This window comes from Chionomys nivalis, chromosome 5 (genome assembly GCF_950005125.1).
Source record: "Chionomys nivalis chromosome 5, mChiNiv1.1, whole genome shotgun sequence".
Taxonomy (NCBI): Eukaryota; Metazoa; Chordata; class Mammalia; order Rodentia; family Cricetidae; genus Chionomys; species Chionomys nivalis.
In genome coordinates this window covers 55,450,233-55,471,321 of record NC_080090.1, presented here as the reverse complement: position 1 = coordinate 55,471,321, position 21,089 = coordinate 55,450,233, and the positions used below count along the sequence as shown (strand labels likewise).

The window sequence follows — 21,089 nt, the reverse complement described above, 5'->3', positions numbered from 1 at the left end:
GGAGGGACCGGAACACAAAACAGATGAGAGCAAAGGAAGAACAGGAAAATCCAGGAGTTGGGAGGAGAACGAATTTTAGACAGGAACCAGTGGTAGAACATGGAGCAAGAGCCCAGACTGCAACCTTTCATTTCAGGGTTTTGTCAAAAGCCAGTTTTTTGTTTTAATTTGTTTTGGTTTGGGGATTTTTTTGTTTTGCCCTTCCCCACCCCCAGACAAGGTTTCTCTGTGTAGACCAGGCTGGCCTTGAACTCACGGCCTCCTGCCAAAGGTGGGTACCAACATCAAAAGCTGGTGTTAACAGCGTCTCTCTGATGTCTTTGATGGTCTAGCTCCATAACCATGCAGTAGAGCAAATTCTCAATTCCCAGGCAATTAGAGAAAAAAACCAGGAAAGCATACCCCAGCTAGTGTGCCTTTTCTGTAAGAAGGTTCTCCCAATAGGTGTCCTGTTCATTGAGCCATAGATGCGCAGCCCCTAGACTTCACTCTTAAGCAACACCTGTCTGGTAAAATAGGCAAATTGATACTCAATGTTTCAAACAATTCTTTGGGGTTTTGTTGTTTCTTTGAGGCAGGGTCTCATTGTCTTTGCTGGCCTGGAACTTGCCAGGTTGGCTTCTAATACAGAGAGAGATCTGCCTGTTTCTGCCTCCTGACTGCTGGAATTACAGGTCCTGAATGCTGGAGTTGAAGGCATGTGCCACCACATTCTCCTCAAAGCAAATCTCAAAGAGAAAGTCAAGTAAAGCTGACATCTGAGGCCGGGAAGAGTGGTTCTCAAAGACATGCATGCTTGTCATGGATTTCAACATAGACCCACTTGGCCAAGAGGGCTCTGGGAAGGATTTGTGGATGGTGTATTTGAGGTGGACTTTTCATGAATAAAAGTTCACTAGAGAAACAGAAAAGGCAAGCTGTGAAGAATAAGTCTGAGAAAGAAAGATTGTTTCAAGTTCGAGGCCAAACTAGGCTGCTTCAGGAGTTCTAAGCCAGCCTGAGCTGCAGTGTAGATGACAGTGTGAGGCTTTTTCAAAAATAAAACAAAAAAAAAAAAATAAAGTCAGAGTAAAATCAGAGGACAGGGAAGTGTATCAGGTGTGTAACAGCTTCCAGTTGAGGGAGAGAAAAGGAAAGAAATAATGCCAAGAGTGTGTACAGTGGTGATATTTTGAAGAGCCTTAAGTCATTCTGTAGGCAGTCGAGAGAGACAGGAGTGACAAAGTGACAGAGACACTGAAGAGGGTGCCCCATGCTGGGGGGAGGGGAGCACTCCCCTTAAATCCCATGTTGGGGGAAGGGGAGCACTCCCCTTAAATCCTATCACTCAGGAGACAGAGGCAGGTGTTCTTTGTAGCAGGCTTTTCTTTTGAGCCACCAACCAGCTTCTAGATCACAACACAGAGACGTCTTATTAGTTATGAATGCTCGGCCTAGCTTAAGCTTGTTTCTGGCCGGTTCTTTTAAATTAACCTGTGCTGTGGGATTCCCCTCTGTATGCTGTATGTTTTATTGCCATTGGTTAATAAAAAAGCTGCTCTCAGCCAGTGGCTTAATTGAGGAAAGCCAGGTGGGAACTCCGAACAGAGATATAGAGAGAAAGTAGGCGGAGTCAATGAGACGCCATGTAGCCCCTGGAGGAGACAGATGCGAGAACCTTGCTGGTAGGCCACGACCTCGTGGTGATGCACAGATTAATAGAGATGGGTTGATTTAAAATCTAAGCGCTAGCTAGAAAACGTTTAAGCTGTTGGCCAAACAGTATTGCAATTAAAATAGTTTTTGAGTGATTATTTCGGGTCCAGGCAGCTGGAAACGAACGAACAGTCTCAGCCAACAAACCTGTTTCTATCTACCTTTTGCCTGGGGACTTTTTACCTTTTCTTTCTGTGTAACCTACTTTTCCTGCTTCTTCCATGTCTGCCTGTCTACAGCTGCCTGGCTGGCTGGCCCCAGGCATGTCCCTCTCTTTCTCTCTCATTCTCTTCTCTTTCTCAATTCCTCCTCCTATTTATTCTCTCTGTCTACCAGCCTCACCTAACCCTCTTCCACCTAGCTATTGGCCATTCAGCTTTTTATTAAATCCAGACCTTAGGCGGGCAAGGAGAAACAGCAACCCTTCTTTTCATAATTAAACAAATGCAGTTTAAACAAGTGTAACATACCTTTACATAATTAAATACTCTACAAAAGGTTTTTTGTGAGTTTGAGGCCTGCCTGTTCTTCATCGTGCGTTCCATGTCAGTCAGGATTGCATAGGGAGAGCCTGTATCAGAAGAGAGAGGACTGAGAGAGCCATGTACATGCACAAGAATGTGACATGAGGTATCACATGGGGATGGAGAAGAAGGCAGCATTTGAGAAGTGGTTCAGAAAAACCACTTGTATATAGGATACAATATCCTATATATTGAGTAGGAAATACAATCAAGAAAAAGAGTTCTAATTTCTAGCCTGTCAATCTTGTCTTTAAGATCAGTTTCAGCCAGCTACTTCCTCCAGGTGAGCACCTCAGGCCACAGCCGCCACCTCGGTCATCTACTAGTATCTGGTATCTGACATCACCACGATCCAGAAGGTTTCAGACAGGTTGTGCCTCACGGTGGAGGGCTAGAGAGACCGTGGGATATAGAGTGACATCATCAATGATTCAGTCACCATGGAAATGTTTCCGATGAGGCTTGGAGGACAAAGGTACCAAAAGCACAGTAATGACAGGTAATCCATCATTGACAGGAAACTGACTTCACGAAAGACACTAAAAGCCTAAACAAGTTCATAGCAAAGATGGTGTTCACTCTCTCAAAGGCAAACTTGAAGGCCAAAAACAAGAAAAACTAAATCCCTGTATGACCTGGGCTACAGAACACATCAAGCACATCCTGGTCAATGCCCTGTATGACCTGGGCTACAGAACACATCAAGCACATCCTGGTCAATTTCGATGACCACTAGTTCTCTTTTAATGGCCAAAAACATGAATCCAGATGGCTCAGTTGCTGTTCTGGACCACATGACTCCAGACAGAATTTTCCTTAAGGGTGGATTAGAAATGGAAAATGCTAGCAAGTTGAGCAATTACATTGGCTCTATTGCCTGTCACCATAACTGGATGCTGCTTGTCATCCATACAGCACCGAGCACTAGTCAAATGAGACTGATGTCATCTTGAGCTCTTCCTTACTTTTGACTGTGATTTATTTAGAGTAGTATTTATATTATAGTGTGATACACACACACACACACACACATATATATGAGAAACATAACATGTATGTTGTCTAAAAACAAAGTGTACTTAAACTAAAAATGTTACCCCTAGAAAGAAAAATACTGCTATATGTGGGTGGGAGCAGAAAAATGTTCTGAACATCTTTGGCCAACAATTAGACCCAAAGATGAGTCCAAGAACTGGTATGATGGGTCACCCAGTAAAGACACTTGCCACCAAGCCTGATGACTTGACGTCAGTCCCTGGAACTGACATGGTAGAAGAGGATGATAAGCTGTCCTGTGGCCACCACACGAGCACTGTAGCACACCGTCTTAGTTAGGGTTTCTATTGCTATGAAGAGACACGGTGACCACAGCCGCTCTTATAAAGGAGAACATTTAATGGGTGCTCACTTATAGTTTCAGAGGTTTAGTCCATTATCATCATAGCAGCAGGCAGGCAGACATGGTGCTAGAGCTGAGAGTCCTCCATCTTGAGAAGCAGGCAACAGGAAGTATTCTGAGACGCTGGTGTGGCTTGAGCATGTATGAGCCCTCAAAACCTACTTCCATAGTGATACACTTCCTTCAACAAGGCCACACATGATAGCGCCACTCCTTCTGGGGGCCATTTTCTTTCAAACCACCTCTCTCTCTCTCTCTCTCTCTCTCTCTCTCTCTCTCTCTCTCTCACACACACACACACACACACACACACACGCGCGCACTAAATAAATAGATAAAAACATTTTTTAAAAAAATCATGAATCTGCTGGGTGGCAGTGGTGTATGCCGCGCACTTTGAAGGCAGAGGCAAGCAGATCTCTGTGAGTTTGAAGTCAGCCTGGTCTACAGAACGAGTTTCAAAACATCCAGGGCTACACAAAAAGAAACCCTGTCCTCAAACAAACAAACAAACAAGGAGAGGTGGTTTGGATGAGAATGGCCCCCATAGGCCCATATATTTGAAAACTTGGTGGAACTGTTTGGGAAGGATTAGGAGGTGTAGCCTTATTGAAGGAGGTGTGACACCGGGGATGGGCCTTGAGGCTTCAAAAACCCATGCTATTCCCAGTTAGTGCGCTCTCTCTCTCTCTCTCTCTCTCTCTCTCTCTCTCTCTCTCTCTCTCTCCCTACTGCTACATACATATATATAGCTATTGCTACATACAATGCCATGCTTGCCTGCCTGCTGCCATGCTCCCCAAACCTTTGGAACTGTAAACCCTGATAAATGCTTTCTTCCATAAGTTACCTTGGTGTCTCTTCCCAGCAGTAGAAAGGTAATTAAGTCACCAGGCTACACTGAGAAAGGTTCCCCTATGCAAAACTAGTTTCATTGACCTGTCTTGTAGAAAGAATGCCATAATAAAATAATTCTTACCCAGAAGTTTGAAAATCTGGAAACCAAGGTTTTCATTTCTCTCTGAGCCTAAAGACAGAAAATTCTGGGAATAAAGGGAATAGAGGTCCTCGGGGAAGTGGTAATTATTACAGGAGAAATGTGAATAGCGGAAGGGACAGAGCACAGCTGTGTGTGTCACCCACTGCAGCCCGAGGGCGTCCCTTTTATCTCACTCAGGTAAAACTGGATCCTTGGCTTCACCACAGCAAAGAATTTCAAGAAGAACCCTGAACAACTAGGAGTTGGAGTTTGCAGAAAGATGGCTGAAGTTAGATTTTGGGGGCGGGGGGGGGGGTGATGTGGGGAAGAAAGACCCAGGCACTCTTCTCCAAGAGAACCGCCCTTCATTGAATTTAAGACAGTTACAGATAAGATTTTAGTTTGTTTTGGAAGTTATCTTCAAGAAATTATAAAGAAGTTAACTTTTGTTTTAGTTTTTCCAAGACAAGGCTTCAATGTTTAGCTCTGGTTGTCCTGGAACTCACTTTGTAGACCAGGCAGGCCTGAAACTCACAGAGATCCTCCTGCCTCTGCCTCCCAAGTGCTGGCATTAAAGGCATGTTCCAGTACAGCCCTGCAAGAAAGTTAACTTTTTAAAGAAGTTACACACATTTATTTTTCTTGTGTAGGGAGGCACATATGGAAGTGAGGATGACTCCAAGGGAATTAGTTCCCTCCTACCTCGTGAATTCAGGGCATTGATCTCAGTCAGGCTTGGTGGCAAGCATCCTTTGTTATGATTTTAGCCAACACTGGCACTTCCGGGTTCCAGGGCCACTCATGTGCGAACAAGCCCTCAGGCAAAAATATCTAGACGCCCAGGGAACCTTAAAAGGCCCTGTGTGATCCACGTGCGGCATGGTTGCATCACCTATGTATGACGTAGCTACGTAAGACCTTGCGCACATGCGTGAACTCCGTCATCTGCATATAACGTAACTATGCCATCCTCCTGTGCATGTGCACTAGGTAGCCTTTAAAAGCTGGATGCGCCATCTTCAGCCGTCTCTTTCTGCACACTGACTTCCCCAGGCCTGTACACATCTCTAATACACTCCTAAGCAGGTTTGTTGTGTGTTTCGTGCTTCCTTCTCACTCTTGCCAGGTAATTTCATTGGTGCCTGAGACTCGGGAGGCTTTCCTGCCCCCTCTTGGGGTCGGGATCCGTAACCGGGTATTTTTCCACAACAAACATTTTCCAGCTGCCTGAGCGTGACCTCTATGCACACCATCGGCTTCAGTTGGTGAATTTCCCCATTCTGGTCAGCTTTAAGCAATCTTCTTGTGTTCCTAAAAATGGGAGAAAGCCCCCAACCTTGGCCTTCATGGCTACGGTTGAGCCCTTTGCTGACATTAATCTCTGGTTGCTTCCCGTAACTAAAAACGTGATCGGACAACCCAAGGTAGTCCACCCGTGCTAGCACTACACGCTGGGCAGTGCGTTTACCTTGAGGGCCCAGGGTCCCTTGGATATTTTTTTCCTTTTTTTTTTTTTTTTTTGACCACTTCTAAGTGGTCCCCACCATGAGAGACTGCTCGGAGCTGCCTCTAGCCTCTGTGGCTTCAGGCTTCAACACCCCGCCTGTAGAGAAGAGACGTCTTCCTATAGGCTTTGTGGTGGAGAGGAGACGTCCTCCTATAAGCCTTGTGGTGTTGCTGTTATTGCAGGTTTTCACGGTTTCAGCTATCGAAGACCATCAATCCAACCTCCCCCCGGGATGCCTTTTAGAGGCCCTGAAACCCCAAGCCTTAATGCCCTACTTATAAATTCCCACAATTGTCTGTCTTTGCTCAAAAAAATGGCCTCACCGGGTGGTGGTGGCGCACGCCTTTAATCCCAGCACTCCGGAGGCAGAGGCAGGCGGATCTCTGTGAGTTCGAGGCCAGCCTGGTCTACAAAGGGAGTTCCAGGACAGGCTCCAAAGCTACAGAGAAATCCTGTCTCGTAAAACAAAAACAAAACAAAACAAAAAAATGGCCTCATTACCGTTTAGATAACAATTTAAAGTGGCCACCTAATGGCACCTTTGATCCTGGTATTCTACTGGAGCTTTCTAACTACTGTCAGTGCACAGGCAGATGGAAGGAGTTTCCTTATATCCGAGCCTTTTCCTACCTAAGCTCTAAATCTAAGCACTCTGTCCTTGCAAGTTGTTCACCTGCTCACATGCTCCTGGCTCTGCCATCTGAGCTGGAAGAACACTCCACTTCTGCTCTGGACCCAGCCTTTCCGACCTCAGTGGGCAGCTACTCCCACTCCTCCACCACCCGCTGGCTTACCACCTGCCTCGACACCTCTCTCTGCTCGCATCTGCCCGTGCAGCTTCTGCTGCACTCTTCAGCTCTCCCCCTGCCCCCCACTAAGAACTTCATCAGCCCTGCTGGATCATTCCTCTTCCTGTGCCAGGCCACAGCAGCCGCCTGGCTCTAGCACCCACTTTTACCCCTCCTCTCATGCACTCATGTGCTACTACAGAACCCAACCCTGACCAAGCCAAGCTGGCTGCGGTTCTCCTGTTGCTAGAGGTGGCTGGTATAGATGGATTTGGTTAGGGTACACGTCCCCTTCTCCCTCTCAGAACTCTCCCATATGGAACAAAAACTGGGGTCCTATACATCTAATTCTATCTCTTTCATAAAGCAATTTCAATATATTACCCAGTCTTATAATCTCACCTTTTGTGATATTTATATGATCCTAATAACATACTTCCTGAAGAGCACAGGCGAGTTTGGGAGCAGGCCAGACTACATGTAGATGAGGTTCACCAAATTCATGTAATACACCCACCAGGGGCAGATGCAGTCCCCGAGCAGGAACCACACTGGGCTATAACACTCCAGGTGGGATTTTAGCTAGGGACTGGTTTTTGACTCGCCTCCTGGCAGATCTCCATAAGTTCCTCAAGCCAGTAAACTATGATAAGCTCTCAGAGGTTATTCAGGATACAAAAGAAAATCCTTCTGCATTTTTGAAACGCCTCACCAAAACTCTGTTACAATATTCTAACTTAGATCCAGAAACCACAGAAGGCAGTTACTCATGATTCATTTTTTTCTCAGTGCTACCCCAACATTAAGGCTAAACTTAGATGTTTGGAGAAAGACCCCATGACCCCACAGGCAGAAGTCTTAGAGTTGGCTTTTAAGGTGTACCAAGCAAGAAATGACAAAGCCCGTAATCATCACTGTCACGTGCTAGCCACGCCCCCAACACCAGCCAAGGTGACAGACCGCCTGATCCGTGCTGTCCTTGCTGCTCCCTTGCCCCCCCCCCAACCTGGGGCTTGAGAACTGCCAGGCCCATGTTTCAAATGTCTTATGATTTGCTTGAGGTAAAGCATTGAGGTGTCTAATAATTCTACTTTCTAATAATTCTCCTTCATTTCCTCCCTCCTCCCCGCTGTCTTCTATTCCAACACTGTACTATCATAATCATAAGCTTTTTAATATGTCTGAAATGTACTTCTTTTCAAACATTTTTTCATAAGCTCCAGGGAGCCAACTGGACCTATCTAAATGAACCAGACTTGCCCAGAATAAGTATCATTTAATTCTTCCCTTATCATTCCTGGTCTTGGGAACACCTGGGAAATTCTCTATTGTTGGGGTCAGGGGACAGCCTTATCTACCTCAGCAGACCCCACTACTTACCTGTGTTTTTAGAGGTATTTATCTCACTCATTCATTTTTAGTACCCAGTACCTCTTATGGGAAGAGATTTTTTTTAGCAAAAGTAGGAGCTTCCATTTCATTTGCTCCTTCCATTCACCTTACCCTAGACTAGCCCAAAGCTCCCCTCCTCCTCCTTCCAGTTTCCCAAACTCCCAACTCTTTTTCTCTACCAATCTCTCAGGTGGACCCCCAAGTTTGGGACACCTAAAACCTTCTGTTGCTAAACACCATTTCCCCATTGTTAACCAATTACAAGATCCTACTAAGTACATTACCCAAACTCAGTACTCCCTTTCTCTCCAGAGCCTTACGGGACTTGAGCCTATTATCTCTGACTTTCTAAGAGAAAAAGCTACTTTGCCCCACCTCTTCTCCCTTTAACACCCCTATACTTGCTGTTAAAATAAACCTAATGGAACCTATCGCCTGGTTCAAGACCTCTGGCTCATTAACTCTGCAGTGGTCCCTCTTCATCCTGTAGTGCCTAATCCTTACACACTTCTTTCCATTATCCCCCCCAGGAACCTCTCACTTCTCAGTTCTAGATCTCAAGGATGCTTTTTTTCTCTATTCCTCTAAACTCTCAATCTCAAGATATCTTTGCCTTCACCTGGACTGATCCTGACACTCACCTCTCCACACACCTCACCCTGGACCTCCAGGGATTCCGGGACAGCCCACACCTGTTTGGTCGGGCTTTAGCTTCTGATCTCTCACTGTCTCTCCCCAAGTCTAAACTCATACAGTATGTAGATGGTATTTTACTTTGCAGTCTATCCTTAGAGATTAGCAAAACTGATACCTCTACTCTTTTAAATTTCCTGTCCAAAAAGGGCTATTACTTGGGATTAACTATTACCCCAATCCCAAAAGCTATTACCCTAGACAGAAAAAAAAGCTAATTAAGTCCCTTGAATTCTACAAAAGCAGAGGTTTTGTTGTTCCTAGGAATAGCTGGCTTCCTGTGTTCCTGGAACCCCTCTTTTTCTCTCCTTGCCCGTCCCTTATCTGAGGCAGCTCTTGGCTCTCTGCATGAGCCCCTTCCCTATCCCATTATTGTGGTCCAGTGGCAGCCCTGACCCTAAATTATTTCTCCGGACCAGCATGGAGGCATGGAAATGAAGACACAACTCACATGGCTTTATCGGGAGGGAGATTCTTCATGATCCCTCATGAAATCCTGAGTTCACATCCTGAAATTTTCCCTTCATTTATTCTCCAAATAGCCTTTATACCAAAATGTAAACTGAGGGGGAAATCATTAGCATTCTGTTTCCTAGGTAACCAGGTGAATGGCTTTTAGTCCTGTCCATATCTACCTGTGCCTGCTGTCACGTCTTCCTGCTCTGTATGCCAGCTCTGTCACATAGGATGAATTAGCACCTTTTTTCAGGCATTCTCCAAATTAAGAAGGAGGGGCAGAGACCACAGTATGTTCCTGAGGTGCTCCTAACAGGATCATAATTGATACAGCAGCTGACAGATCACCAAGATACAGGAAATAAGGGTATCTTTATTGTTAATTAAGTAATGGGCTCAAGAGATAGGATCCAAGTTCAACTCTCAATACCCACGGGAAACAGCTCATAACTCCAGGTCCGGGGCAGATCTAACACCTCAGGCCTATGAGGGCACCTGAACTCATGGGCACATAACACACACACACACACACACACACACACACACACACACACTAATTTAAAAAACCCACATTTTAATAAACAAAACCAACCAAACAGCAACAATAAAACCCTACAAAGTTAACAATAGTATTTATGAGATCCCCAGCAAATGTCTGGAAGAGGAATGAGGCCCTACCCAAGGTCACATGCAATGTTACAAGCCTGGTTCATTGTTATTTTAACATAAAATATTTTAATTGTAAAAACCATTATACACATAATTTTTAAAAATGACCTTCAGTAGGCAACCTTCCTAGTAAAAAGTCCAGGTATTGGAATTCTTGTTTCAGTCACAGTCTGGAGAGGCTCCTTTTTCTTTCCATGGCCTCAGAATTCTCCCTGTCTTCCTGGCTTCTTCCAGAAGGTTCTGCCACCAAGTATATCATTCAGTGTAGCTGGGACAAAATGTTCCTCAAGATTTAAACTTCATGTACCCTGCAACCATCACGTCCGGTTTCACAAGGACCTCATTCTAGGGAAGGATGTGTCCCAGACTGGGTCACAGGCTGTTCTGGTTTGTTTTATATTGCTGTGATAAGCACCATAACCAAGAAGCCTGCAGTCTATTGAGGGAAGCCAAGGCACAAACTCATGTCTCCTGGAGGCAGGAGCTGAAGCAGTGACCATGGAGGAGGAGTGCTGAGTGGCTTGCTCCTGGTGTCTTGTTCATTCTGCTTTCTTTTGGTCCTGGTGTCTTGTTCATTTTGCTTTCTTTTGTCTTTTTTTTTTTTTTTTTTTTTTTTTTTTTTTTTTTTTTTTGAGACAGGGTTTCTCTATGTAGCTCTCCTTGGCTGTCCTGGACCAGGCTGGCCTCAGACTCAGAGAAATCTGCCTGCCTTTGCCTCCCACATGCTAGGATTGAAAACGTGTGCCTTCACCGCCTGGCTTTAGCCTGCTTTCTTAGAGCACCCAGGACCACCTGCCCAGGGGAGACACTGCCCAGAGAGGGCTAGGCCCCTCCTCACAACAATCATTAATCAGATAAAGCCCTAAGACACGCCCACAGGCCGATCGGATGGAAGCAATCCTAAACCGAGGGTCCCTCTTCTTCGGTGACTCTGGTTTGTGTCAAACTGAACAAAGCTGTCCGGCATCACATTCTTTCCGCCGAGACAGGAAGCTTTTCCATCCTAAGGCAACCGCTACTATGAGTCTAATTATTGTCAGTTTTGTTCATCACGGAATGAAAAGATAGATATATAAATAAAATAAATAAGATAGGCTAGTATCTGGGGTGCTGGAGAGTAGAAGATAAACTCCTTAGCTGGCCAGGGTGGCTCACACTTGTAATCCCAGGAGACCAGGCAAACCAGGATGACTGCTAGAGGTTTGAGGGCATTCTGAGTTTCTCGGTGTTGCCCTGAAGGGAAGGAGAAGGTGAGCATGTTAGCCACAGCGAATTCAGCAGAAAAGGACGGCGTAGACGCTAAGTGTGTGGAGACTGGTGCCATCAAAAATCCAAAATCTGAAGGGATTACGTTGTCTTAGTAAGTAATAATCGCTGCTTCATTTAGGGTGTAGACTTCTTTGGTGTTGGGGAACATTTTTTTTTTCCAGTTAGATTTTCATGAATAAACTATCCTGGCATCCAGAACTTATTAATATTTTAAAGAGTTTCCTCACCATTTTTGCCTTGAGCCCTAAGCATTAAAGTCTACAGTCAGGATGGTTTCAAATAAAACAAAGGGCAGAGAGAGCACCTTACAATACCAACGCTGTAATTTTCTGGTGTCAATTCCCAGAAAAAAAAAATAAAAAGATTTCACATGTCAGGGTCCAAATGTTTGCTGGATGAACGAGCAAAAACCCAAGGAGAGCACTGTTGAACACCGTGCACGTGAAGCAATGAGCCTATGCAGGAAACCCTACTCCGTTTGCCATTTCTTACTAGGATGGTGATTCTCAATTCCTATTCCTCAGGGTACAAAATGGATACTGAGAAGGAATTTGGGGCAAACGGTGGTTACTTAGAACTACTACTGACTATCACCCTTGATATAAGCATCAATGAAGTGTTTAAAGATTTAATATAGTTAACAAGCTATGATTTGAAAAAGAAAATAGGATACAGGGGCCATGCTGTTCTTCTCTGTACTGTTTCAATTTTAGTATATGGTGTGCGCTGCTGAAGAAAACACAACCTGAGATTTCTTTGTCTCACTAAGGATAATAGACAGCCAGGCCACAATCACACAATTGCCAATTAAACAATAGAATTAAGAATAGTTATTGGGTGTTTTTGCTACCAAGAAATTATGAGATGCAAGATTGCAATTCAGGGCTGCTGTGAAACATGCTTTTAAGTAAATTAAATTAAAATTATAAAAATCACAGCAGTTGGGAGGCAGAGGTAGGTGGGGTTCTATGAGTTCCAGGCCAGCTTGGACTCTATAGTAAATTCCAGGCTGCTCAAAACTGTATAGTGAGACCATGTTCAAGAAATATATTGGCTTTGATATGTAAACGGATTCTTCCATGCCCAGGAAAGTTGGAGTCTGGGATTTATCAAAAAAAGGAACAGGTTTTCCAGCTGAAAACAAAACCAAAACAGTCTCAAGCAAAAGTTCAAGGATGGAAAGTTGAGACTTGAAGACCAGTACTTTAAAATATGTAATGGCAAGAAACGGACGATTTCACCAAAACAGGAAAGTGTGAAATACTGTCATGCAACCTGGAGAAATCAGTAAGGGTCACTTCCCCTCGGACTTTGACTGTCACATGCAGTTTGTTAGCCACAACGAATTTGGGTTTCCAAAATAATAGATCAGTATTACACTAGTAGTGATATCGTTGCGTTTTCTGGTTCACTTAATTTTTAAGGAACAAAACAGAGAAAAAGGAAAATTAATAACTAAGTCTATAAAATACAAACCAAAAACTATAAACGCCACCATATAAAAATGACCACATGGGGGCGCCAGGCTAAATATTTTCATAGACCTTTATGATGACAGGAGAAGTCGTTACACAGCGGCTCGTTGGTCTAGGGGTATGATTCTCGCTTAGGGTGCGAGAGGTCCCGGGTTCAAATCCCGGACGAGCCCACTTTTTTGAACTTGAATACTTTTTGGTGAAAAGTAAATAAATGCACAAAATATAACAGAAACCTAAAATTGTTCTTTCAAACAACAAACAAAAGCACACTTTATATTCAACATCCAGTAAAAGGAATATCGTGGGAGCGTTAATGTTTTCTAACCATGTCCTTCCCCGCCTATTCCGATTTCAGCTCCTGCGCAGGGACCCGGGGTGCTCGGTAGTTTGCAGCCGGGTTTAAACCACAGCGCCCGGGCTGCTCTGTCGTAAAGCGGGGCTGCGGCTTCCAGGGACTCTGGAATGCCGCCCTGCCAATCCCCTACGCCCCTGTCACCTGTGGGAGCGTCCGGATCTCGCAGGTTGCTGCACTGAGCGTGTGTTTTAGAGCCCTGCCCTGCTGACCCACATTGGGGTCACCTGGTCCTTCGCTCCGAAAACGAAATCGACAAATAGTCGAGCTCCGAGGACCGGAATAGTTTCACTTGGGTCTTTGGGTGAGATCCGTACCAAAACTGAAACCGAATTTGATCTTTAATCTGTAGATCAAGGGTGGGAAAAGTAAAACCAGGGCTCGTCCGGGATTTGAACCCGGGACCTCTCGCACCCGAAGCGAGAATCATACCCCTAGACCAACGAGCCGCTCTCGGCAGCACCTCTCTCGGCGCCTCACTTCAGCCTCCCTCAGGCCCTCCTCGCTTACCCGGCCGGGAAACCTCGGTTCCGGGGTACGGGGGCTGGAGCCCCTTCCGGCCGGCCAAGGGGAGCACGGAGGACGCGTCTCTGCCCAGACTGCTGCTCCGGAGCCGATCGCCGCCGCCACCGCCCTCAGCGAACCGAGCTGGGATCGCCCGGGGCCACTCGGCCCTGGGTCACAGGGAGCCCTGGAAGGAAACCGGGTCGAGAGGGAGTCGGTGACTCCCGGAGCGCGGGCGAGGGAAACGGACGCGCCTCGGCCTGGAGCTATGGGAACTGTGGTCTTCCCCGAAACCCCAACGTTTTAAGCACTTCGCACTGAAGCCGTTTGATATTCAGTTCAGCACATTCCCTTAAGCACTCCGACTGTCGGTAGCCGGTAGCCTTTTGCAGAGGGAGGGGACTGAGGTCCAGAGATCTTGAGTTGCTTTCTTAATGCATTGCAGCTCCCGGAAGAACCCCGCGCTCCTGGGACGGGAGAGAGGGACTCGGGCTGGGTGGGGGCCCAGAGCCCGTGGGCAGATCTCTCCAGCAATCTGACCTCGGGTCCTAGTGTGCCCAGAGCCCGTGTGCAGATCTCTCCAGCAATCTGACCTCGGGTCCTAGTGTGCCCAGAGCCCGTGGGCAGATCTCTCCAGCAATCTGACCTCGGGTTCTAGTGTGCCCAGAGCCCGTGGGCAGATCTCTCCAGCAATCTGACCTCGGGTCCTAGTGTGCCGCTCTGGGTTAAGGTCTCACGCGGGGTTAGCGTCTCAGCCAGGCGTCTATAGACTGGGCTAGCCTTTGTCCCTCCTCCCTCCTCCCTACCTTCCTGTGGTGGGCTAGCCTTACCCTACTCTCTCCCCCGCATCTCACCCCCGCTCTTCCTATCTCACCACGCTTAACGCATTAGGGCAGGGTTGTAGAGGACCCTCGCTTTCAAAGCTTTCTTCCATCCTTAGGCTAGCTTGGGTTCAGTCCACATGGCCTTTGTCCTGTAGGTGGTCTGACTTCTCCGCGGGTCCCTCTGGCATGTTTGCCCTCTCGCTGGCTCATGCCCGCTTCTCGGTTCCTCCCTCCCTTCATTCTCTCCTTCTCCTCTTGTCCTCCTCATCTTCTTTTCTTCTTCGTTTGTTTTGTTTTTTCGCGATAGGGTTTCTCTGTGTAGCCTTGGTTGTCTTGGAACAAGCTCTGTAGACCAGGCTGGCCTCGAACTCATTGGGATCCTCCTGCCTTTGCACCCCTGGAATTAAAGGTATGTCACCACCACCCCGTCCTCTCCCACGTCTTAATGCTTAAAACTACTCTGTATCTCAAATCCCTATACTCAGCTCTTGTTTCAAAAAGTATTATTACTCCCAAATTCACACACAAAGTTAATTGAAACAGGACAGGAAGTGCAGTCTGAAGCTTGTTCACACCGATGGACGTAAAGGTTGACCCACAGATGGTTTTGACGGCACTCAACAAACAAAATAGATACATACGCACACCCGTGTCAGAAAACACCCTTGAATAATAAATGAACCGTTTTGTTAATTTATTTGCATCTTGTATGCGACTTAAAGGAAGTATACCTGGAAATATTTCTATGTAAAATCCATTATAAGCAGGCATAGTGCCACCACAGAAGCCGAGGCAGGTAGGTCAATCAAGGCTACATAGTGAGATCCTGTCTTTAAAAAAACAAAACATACTGATTAACAGTCTTATAAACCGGTCTCTCAGGAGCTCTTAAGAAAATAGTGGGATGATTCATGTTAGAAATGCCCTGTCCCCCATCAATCATTTCTGCTTTAACTGGAAACAGATCTACCACATAGGTTTTGGGATCTTTGGATCCTGGACTTACATAGCATAGCAAGACAGCAAGTATTCTCCACCGTGGCCTGACCCTGCTTTATTCAAGATTTACAGTTTCTTTAGAAACGGTCCAGTGTTGCCAATGAAAAAGAACCACCATACATAAAACTGACGTAAAAACTAGCTCACTGTGTAGGGGCACCTATGTCCCCACTCCCTGTGCTGCTAACAGGTGTCTGCATGGATTCTCCAGCTAAAGCTGTCACTGCCAGGATAGCTAGTCTTGACTCTCCATCTCCCAGGGACAGACTGCTTATCCTAAAGTCACTGTCTAGTTCTCTTTCCCGCTCTCTCTCCGGTTGTAAATATCAATTTTCTTCCATATTGATTAATACACTTATTTTGATAAAGCATTGAAAAGTCTTCACGAATTCCTACAGTTCCGCGGCTGGCTGGAACTGACCGTGTGTTTTTCCCGGTAGTCCTGAGGCACCTTTTGGTCAACACCACCCAATTTAATTTCTGATTATCAGGAACAGTTGTCATATTGTGAAGGAGAAAACCTATCTGGTTCAGATGTCTCCCAAGTCTACTATCCAGTTATAGTTTGGTGGACACTGCCCCAGGAAAGGGACAGAGAGGGAGGGTGGGAGAAGAGGCTCAGTGAGTTTTGTTTTTGTTTTTTCGAGACAGGGTTTCTCTGTAGTTTTGGTTCCTGTCCTGGAACTAGCTCCTGTAGACCAGGCTGGTCTCGAACTCACAGAGATCCGCCTGCCTCTGCCTCCTGAGTGCTGGGATTAAAGGCTTCAGTGAGTAAAGGCATCTGCCACCAAGTCGATGACCTGAGTTCGATCCCCAAGACCCATGTGCTGAAAGTAGAAATCTCCCTCCTGAAAGTTGTCTTCTGACTTCCACATGCATGCCCCCACACATGCATGAACACACATTAAATTAAGAAATTAGAGAGAGAGAGAAGGGATGCAGACCTTGAGGGCTGTCCCGTGGGCACCTATACTTCCCACAGGAGATCTTGCAATCTCTCTGTCACACAGACTGTTTCTCCTTCCTTCTCTAGGCCTCCCCCACTTCCCTCTTTTAAGATTCAGACTAGGAATGTAGCCCAGCAGGTCGAGTGCAGGCTAGTATGTATAGAGCCCTCAATTTGATGCTCAGCATCTTATAAAATAGGAGAGATGATGCATGCCTGTATCCTAGCACTCAGGAATTGAGACAGGAGGGTTTCAAGTTCCAGGTGCTGAACTGGCCAGCCTGGGATGTTGGGGAGTCTGTTTCAAAACAAAGCAAATATTCACTGAGAAAAATCAAGATAAGCAATATTTTTTTTAACAACTCCTTCATTTATGTTTGTATGTGTACCATAAGTCCTCAGTGCCCATAAGTTAGAAGGGTGTAAGATGTCTTACAGGTGCTGGGAACCAAATCCAGGTCCTCTACGAGAGCAGTAAACACCCTTAACTGCTGGGCCATGTTGCTATTGCCAAGGTAAGGTATGTTTTTAAACCATAAAGAAGACAGGGCTTGGCCAGGTGATAGTGGTGCTCGCCTTTAATTCCAGCACTCAGGAGGCAGAGGCAGATAGATCTTTGCAAGTTCGAGACCAACCTGACCTACAGAGCGAGTTCCAGGACAGACTGCAAAGCTAGAGAGAAATCCTGTCTTGAAAAACCAAAGAGAAGAAGACAGGGCTTTTAAAACTGTCTGTTCAAGGATGAGTCGGGACAACAGCAGGCATCACATGGCAGGCCCTTCTGTGCCTTTCCACCATATGCTTCCAGAATTTATCAGTAAGACAGTTCCCGCCAACCTTGCTGTGGAAGTGGCTAGTGCCACTCAGCACTCTGGCTCCCTTAGATATCAGACAGTAGCGAATAGTACAAGGAATCCTAGATCTGAGATGCCATTGTTTTCTTGGAGGGCAATGAGTTTCTGCATCTCAGTAACATGTACTCTGAGTAATAACCATGAAATCATTCTAGACTCTTGTTTTTGAGAGCTCGTTAAAAGGTAATCCAGTTCACTCATTGAAAAACAATGTTTTGGCCAGGTGGTGGTGGCACGTGCCTTTAATCCTGGTATAGCATGAATTCTAGTTGGTCTTCATAATAAAAACCCAGAGTCAGGTACAGGGGTTAATGCTGAAGGTCAGAGAAGCAGAGAGGCTGGCCACTAGAGAGTTCTTTTACCTCTACCAATGCTCAGACTGAAGGGGAGAGTCTGTCCTCAGACTGCATTTCCAGACTGCAACTGTCTGTCTACACCAAACCTCGGACACCTTGTATTCCTCTCTCCGCCCAGCCATATCACTCCTGTCTCCACCTCCCTAGTGCTGGAATTAAAGGCATGGGTTCCCAAGTGCTGGAATCACCTTTGTGTGAGCTCTGTTTCTCTTTTAGATAGATCCAATCTTGTGTAGCCCAGGGAGCCCTGAACTAAGAGGTCCCTCTGCCTCTGTCTCTCAAGTCCTGGGACTAAAGGTGTGTGCTACCACTCTCTGGGCTCTAGTGACTTAGCTCTGTACTCTGATCTTCAGGCAAGCTTTGTGCGTGCACATGCGTGCGCACTCCTTGGTACATGGGTAGGGATCAGAGGGCAACATATGGGTGTCAGTTTTTTTTCTCCATGTGGGATTGAACCTAGGTTGCCAGATTTGATGGCATGCACTGTTACTCACTGAGCCATCCCACTAACCCCAACCCATGCATTCTTTAAGGGTGGGCACTGATTTTATAGGCTACCTAATTTCCAGTAATTTCCTTAAATTTCTGTGTAAAGCTATGTTATGAGAATTGGAGTCATTATTCACCTGAGGACCCAGCAAGGTCAGAGTTGACCTCCAGCTCCAAGACTGTGGACCTGTGTACCTGGCCTTCCTTCTTTCCTTTTTTTTTTTTTTTGGCGGGGGCGGGGGGTGAGACAGGGTTTCTCTGTCTCTGTCGAGACAGGGTTTCTCTGTTTCTCTGGAGCCTGTCCTGGAACTTACTCTGTAGACCAGTTGGTGTTGAACTCACAGACATCCTCCTGCCTCTGCCCACGCTGAAGTTAAAAGGCATGCACCACCACCGCCTGGTTTACCTGACCTTTTTTAAGAAACAGCTCAGAAACTGACAGATGTGAAATGATGGGTGGGGGTTTACATTTCCTTTGGTTTTGCTTTGTTTTATTATTAATTTTAAACAGTCTCATTATTTAGCCTAGCTTGGCATCAAATTCACCAAGTAATCCAGGCTGGCCTTGAACTCAAGGTAATCTTCTTGCTACTCTAGGCAAACACTATACTAACTGAGCTACTTTCCCAGTCCACCATGGCATTAATGTGTCTAACCTAAAGGCCTAGCCAGGAGATAATGCTGGTTTTCTAATCATGTATTCCTTTATTTGATATATATTTAACACTACCTAGTTGACAAACCTTGTGCCCAAACCTGTATAGCTGGCTTCCTTGGTGGGGATCTCTGTACTAGCATGGTGCCAGCAGCCCCTGCGATTTCACCCAGCGTCCTGGCTAGTTTTATGTCATCTTGATACAAGCGAGAGTCATCTGAAAGGAGGGAACTTCAACTGAGAAAATGCCTCCATATTATCTAGCTGTAGGGCATTTTCTTAATTGGTGATAGATGTGGAAGGGATCAGCCTTCTGCCTCTGCATAAGTTTCTGCCTCCAGGTTCTTGCCCTGTTTGAATTTCTGCCCTGACTTCCTTCAATGATGACCAACGATATGGAAGTGTTAGCCAAATAAACCATTTTCTCTCCCAAGTTGCTTTGGCTATGATTTCATCACAGGCATAAAAACATGAAGATACCCAGTTAACTCATTCTAGATGAAGCTGAACCAATGTCTTGGTTAATTTTTATTGACAGCTTAGAGTCACCTTGATTAAAGGGAACCTCAACTGAAGGATTGCCAGGATCACAATGACCTGTGACTGTGGCTGAGAGATTCTCTTGATTGATGTAGGAGGGTCTCCTGTGGGTGGAACCATCCCTAGGCAGGTGGTCCTGGGCTGCAAAAGAAAGCTAGTTGAACAAGTCAGGGAGTGTGAGCCAGAAAGCAGCATTCCTTTGAGATGTGTGCATCCTTCCCTGCTTGAGTTCCTGTTGGGACTTCCTTCAGTGATGGACCGTGACCCGGAAGTGTATGCCAAATAACCCTTTCCTCACCAAGTTGCTCAGAATGCTTTATCACAGAAAAGCAAACCGGAACTAACAGGATCTTCTAAACTGGGCAGGTCTCTTCCCTCCTCCCCCTTTCTGTAGCAAGGATGCAATTTGAAATTTGAGTTGAACTAGAAAAGCCACGAAAGATGTCTTTCTCTTCAGCCTGTCACCACAGAACAATTTGTTTCCTTAAGAAATCCAAACAAGCCGGGCGGTGGTGGCGCACGCCTTTAATCCCAGTACTTGGGAGGCAGAGGCAGGCGGATCTCTGTGAGTTCGAGACCAGCCTGGTCTACAAGAGCTAGTTCCAGGACAGGCTCCAAAATCACAAGAGAAACCCTGTCTCGAAAAACCAAAAAAAAAAAAAAGAAAGAAAGAAAGAAAGAAATCCAAAAGAAACAACATCTTCCTGACCTAGTTGTGACAATGTGCTACATAAGACACAAGCCAGCTTTGTGCACTCACATGTAAATATGTGTATGTGTGTGTGCGTGCGTGCGTGTGTGTGTGTGTGTGTGTGTGTGTGTAAAGCCCAGGCTGGCCTCAAACTCTTTGAAACCATCCTGTCTCAGCCTCCCCAGGGAAGAGATTACAGGTCTGGGCCACCATGCCTAGCTTTATATCTTTTTAAAATTCAAATATTGTCTGTAGGCATGGTGCTGAAAAGCCTTTAAATCCAGCACTCAGGAGGCTGAGGCATGAGGAGCTCTATGAATTTGAGGTCAGCCTGGTCTACAGAGTGCTCTCCGTGACAGCTAGGACTATAGAGGGACCCTGTCTCACCCCGCCCCCCAACAAAACAAAACAAAACCCCATCTGAATGTGGAAGCCTCCCTAGCCACCGTGGAGGTACAGCACTCAGTCTCGGGAGCTTCAGGGAAGCACAAGTTGCCCGAGGAGAAGAGGTGAGCGCCTGCCCTTTAGGAACACCCTGCCAAGAGGACCCTTAGAAATAAAGAACCCCAGAGAACGGGGCTGCTTTCATAAACTAGAACAAATGATGCAAATAACAGGGGCTGGGATTTGGGGGCATGGACAAGCGTACCTTGACATCATCAAGCACGTCCCTGTGATGTCACAATGTCACCACATTCTAAAGCCGCTCCTTTCTCCTCTCCTACCATGCGCTTAGTGCCTTCTGAAGAGTCCAGTTTCTACAGCCTGCCCTTGCTTTTATGCACCTTCCCCAGCACACAGAATCGTGAACTGTCACAGTTATCGTGCTCTGTACCCTCGAAACAATCCCATGGGTGTAGAAACAACCCACTGAGATGCACAAGTAAAACCGTGTGTTCTTCAAGGGGCAGACATCCTTGATGATAGAGGACAAGCAAGCAGGTGGACAATATGCAGATCTCGAGACATGTCTGACATGCTTTTCCCCAAATTCTGTTCAAATTCAGAGTTTATATATGACATTGTCAGT

At 46.0% G+C, this 21,089-nt stretch overlaps 2 non-coding genes across 2 annotated transcripts; one reads left to right on the top strand and one right to left on the bottom strand.

Moving 5' to 3' along the window:
- The first annotated feature begins 12,947 nt into the window (after positions 1–12,947).
- Positions 12,948–13,019, top strand: Trnap-agg (transfer RNA proline (anticodon AGG)). The gene has a single exon. It is a non-coding gene; the product is annotated as a tRNA-Pro (tRNA).
- A 559-nt stretch (positions 13,020–13,578) lies between these two features.
- On the bottom strand, positions 13,579–13,650 carry Trnap-cgg (transfer RNA proline (anticodon CGG)). The gene has a single exon. It is a non-coding gene; the product is annotated as a tRNA-Pro (tRNA).
- Positions 13,651–21,089: the final 7,439 nt, after the last annotated feature.